This window comes from Dama dama, chromosome 4 (genome assembly GCF_033118175.1).
Source record: "Dama dama isolate Ldn47 chromosome 4, ASM3311817v1, whole genome shotgun sequence".
NCBI lineage: Eukaryota > Metazoa > Chordata > Mammalia > Artiodactyla > Cervidae > Dama > Dama dama.
The window spans coordinates 57,207,352-57,211,882 of record NC_083684.1 but is presented as its reverse complement, the minus strand read 5'-3'; positions in this window follow the sequence as shown (position 1 = coordinate 57,211,882).

The following is a 4,531-nucleotide window of genomic DNA, read 5'->3' as shown; positions in this document are numbered from 1 at the left end:
GTTTTTCTGAGGTTCCCAGCACAGACGTACGGAACCCCTCGACCGCTAGGCAAGGCTTCTGAGTTACGGGTACCCAAGACAACCAACCATCCCTCAGCTGGTTCTACACTTAAGGAATGGAGGTCTTCTTCAACCCCGTAGTCTTGGGTGGTAACAGGGGGTGGGTGTAGAGAGGCGTGTGGCAATTTTGTTTTTTCAGTTTGTGGGTCCGCCTGCTTCCACCCTTTTGGCCCTGACTGGGCTATTGGCAATTTCTAGGAATTCCTAGGCTCCTGCCTTCCAGACCTTGGCACATGTTATTCCCTCTGCCCTTCCCTTAACCAGCTATCTCCTTAGTGTCTTGGTTGGATTGTCACCTCCTACAGGAAACCCTTCCTGACTCCCCCACCTGAATCAAACACACCCTCTTCTTTGAGCTCCCCTGGGCTACAGTCTATTGGGTCACAGAGTCGGACACGACTGAAGCAACTTAGCAGGCACGCACGCACGGGGTCCATTCCTGAACATCCTGGGTCATCACTGGTGATGGATCTATGTCCCGACACACTGGGAGCTCCAAGAAGGCAGAGCCAGGGCTGTCCTGGTCATAGCTGTATTCCCAGCACCATAGGGCACATTTCATTCCATGAAAGGGAAAAAAAAAGTTATCCTTTCATCTCTCAATCTTGGTAAATAATATACCCAATACTCCCTTTGCTAAGTCACCTTTCCCCACTCCACCCTACTCATCATTTAGGTCATAACTCAGATGGTTCCTTCTCCAGGAAGCCTTCCTTGATTCTTCTGACTGAGTCAGATGTTTCCTCAGGGCTTCCTGTCCCAGCCCTGATCATTCTGCCTGCACCTTCCCCCTGGAGCCTTGACTACTCTGGGTCATCCATGCTGATGAGTGTGTTTCATGTGCTGGGCGGGGACTCCAGGAGGCAGGGGTTGGACTGTTTGCATCACTACTGAGTCCTTGACACACAAAGGGCCCATATGCAAAGTAGGTGTTGAGGGAATGTCTGATGGTTGAATAAATTGATGAGAGAGATGCTGAGGATGGGGTGGTGGTCAACAGGACAGACAGAACTTTTTGCCCTTTAGGTCTCACCCAAGGTGTCCCCTTGGAAAAGACCCTGATGCTGGGAAAGATTGAAGGCGGGAGGAGGAGGGAGCGACAGGATGAAATGGTTAGATGGCATCACAGAGTCAATAGACATGAGTCTGAGCAAACTCCAGGAGGTGGTGAAGGACAGGGAAGCCTGGTGTGCTGCAGTCCATGGTACGCAGAGTCGGACACGACTGAGTGACTAAACAACTACAACAACAGCAACAAGGTGTCCCCTCCTTCAGGAAGCTCTCCTTGATCCCTGATGGGTTTCCACAGTCCCTTGGGCTCCCCAGGTATAACTTTGATCCCTTTAGGCTGTCCCTGTGTGGAATAGGCCTTTTCTTCCCTTAAACGTCTCTGGAACTAGGCATTCAATTCCTCTGGTTCCCATCGCCTCCGGTCCTGGGTGTCCTGTCCCAGGATTCCTTAAGGATCCAGTTGTCCTCCTGAAGCCCCAGAATACAAACAACCCAAACCCCAGGCCTTTGGGGACCCCAGCTGTTCCTTGGCCTCTACCTCCAGGTATGAGATATCTGGATCTTTGGATTATTTCATCCCTCAGCCTGTCTGCAAACTGGGTCTTCTTACAGGGGCTAGCTTCCCAGGCATGTGACTCATGGGGTTGACAGTTCCCTGCGTTCAGAAGAGCTCTCTTGGATTTAATCATCTGCGATTGCCATCTGGAAATTCTTAATTTTGCATTTGAATTTGCATTTTGGAAGTGAAGTCTGAAGGGACGTGAAGCTTGATCTGGGGGGGCTGGGGCCTAGGCTCAAAGTCCCACACCTGTCATCTCCCGCCTCCCTGGGATAGGTTCTGTCTGCCTTCCCCTCCTCGCTCCTGCACTGTGACCTCTGCCATCCAGCAGCCCCGGCAGGGGCCTGGGACCCCACAGGAGAGTCAGACACTTGTGCCTCCTGGCATCTCAGGTGGGGCACAGCAGCGGGCAACTGGTGGAAGGGAAACCCAGCAACCAGAATGCTTTAGTTGTGGGACAGGGTCTCTAGACACCTGTGAGGGTCTGTGCTTGTCCCATGAGTATTCCGTGCACAAGGGAACATGACATTAGACATTAGACCAAGGGAACATGACATATGGGGTTGGGAGAGACGGAGAAAGAAAGGAAAGTAGCATTTATTTCAATTTTTTTTCTTTGGCCATGCGGTGTGACATGTGGGATCTTAGTTCCCAGATCAAGGATGGAACCCATGACACCTCCTGCAGTAGAAGCTCAGGGTCTGGACTGGACTGCCAGGGAAATCCCCAGCATTTCTACTTTAATACCTTTCATTACACTCTTTCCTGCCCTTTGAACCAGGTCCCCATATTTTCATTTTGCACTGAGCCCCGCAAATTATGTAGGCAGCCCTGGCTCTGACCCCACCCCTACTCTGATGCATCCCAGAGGGAGTGGGTCTGAGGGAGGCTGAGAACATCACCGGGCCCAGAGCCCACCCTTCCCCAGGGGACAGGAAACCCAGAGTGCAGATGTCCCCAGGCTTGTCTGAGGCCCTGGCATGACCTCCAGAGCTGGGAACCTAGTGCCTCCATACTCACCCCTCTGTTCATCTCTCAGGAACAGATTCTAAACCTGTTTGCATTGACCCCTGTGGAGGAGAGCTGGGGAGAGTCATAGAGTAGTTATAAGTATAGACCCTGCATTTAAACCTCCCCCTGTTCTCTGGTCACAGGCCATGTTGCAGGGGGTGGGAGGGGGCAGGCTGTCAGCACCCAGGATGCGGGCAGGCCTGAGCAAGAGGAGACTCCCCACCCTGGGTCCCACTCCCTCCCAAGACGCCAGCTCTTCTGGTCTGGCCAGTTGGGGTTCCTCCCTGAAACTCTCCCACGCAGCTGGGGCCTGCAGGGCCTCCTGTCTAGAGCACACAATAATAATTGTATTGTCACCCTGCCTCACTCCATCCCTCAGGAGATAGGGGGTTTCAGACCCATTTGGCAAAGGAGGCAGCTGAAATTCAGAGAGGGAGATGGTGTGGGGGGAGGTCACAGAGCGAGAGGATGGCAGAGGCAGGGGTAAAATTTTAGTCTGTCCGACTCCAGACTTGAAATTTTGTCCACAGCCTCTATCTACCACGAAAGACTCTCTTCTCTTTATTATAAGACACCTCAGAGGCTCAGAGAGGTGAAGACACTTAGGTAGGATCACACAGCGAACCATAAGTGGGGCTGAGATTCCAAGGCTGGGAGACAGGGAGGTAGGGGGCAGTGCTGAATGACTTCACAGGCACTCACTTTCTCTCTCTGAGCTGCGGCATGATGCCAAGTGACCCAGCCTAGGTGACTGAGGTGCTAGTCATTGCTGGCGGTGTGTGTGTGTGTGGGGAAGTACCCCACGGGGTCCAGGGAACAGATAAAATTTTTATGAACACAGCCGCTATTTTCCTGCCACATGTAAATCTCATCATCTATTAGGAGAAACAAAGTAAGATTAAAGCTTAGAATATACATGATTAAAGCTTAGAATATACATGATATACAATATACATAGTCACTTACATTAGTTTATATATGGGGATGTTTAGTCACTTTGTGGTTTGCCCAGAGTTCTTATTTGTTTCTGTGTTCAGACGTGGGAGGCAGTGGTCCTGATTGTGTCTCACTCCATCATGCTCACAGTGCGGGCCTCATCTGTGTTGGGGCAGGGGTGGAATGGTGCACACAGGCCTCCAACTCCCAGTCGTCGGGGTTGTTGCTGTCTTTCTCACCCGGGAGACTGCCCTGCTCCCTCCCGTGTCTCCGGCCCTCCTTTTCTCACCCCTATTATAGGTTTTTTTACAGAGGCCACAGTGGCATTCCACTCCGCCTTTATCCCTTTCTTTTTTTAACACAGTTTTTTTTTTAAGATTTTTTTGGATGTGGACCATTTTAAAGTCTTTACTAAACTTGTTACAATATTGTTTCTGTTTTCTGTTTTGGTGTTTTGGCCATGAGACGTGTGAGATCTTAGCTCCTCAATCAAGGATAGAACCCACACTCCTTGCATAGGAAGGCAGAGTCTTAACCACTGGACTGTCAAGGAAGACCCTCCCCTTTCTTTTTGTAAGAATAGTGTACACACAGTAAAGTGCATAAATATACAACATATGGTTTGTTGATTCTTTACATAAATGTTGTTACATGTGTAACTGCTATCCAGATGAAGACAGTAGGGGCTTCTTACTATTAATCTTTTGGGCAATACCTTCCTAAAATAACCCCGATTTCTATCACCACTGATTAGCTTTGCCTGTTCTAGGACTTCCATAGAAATGGAGTCACATGGTATCTTTTATTTGTTTAAGACTTCTTGAGCTCAACATAAAGTTTTCGAGATTCACGTTGCTGCCTAGGCCAGTAGTTGACCTATTTTCATTGCTGGGTAATTCCTTGGGTTTAGTGAATTCATTTCTTGAGAAGTTTTTGCATCATGTGCCAGACTGA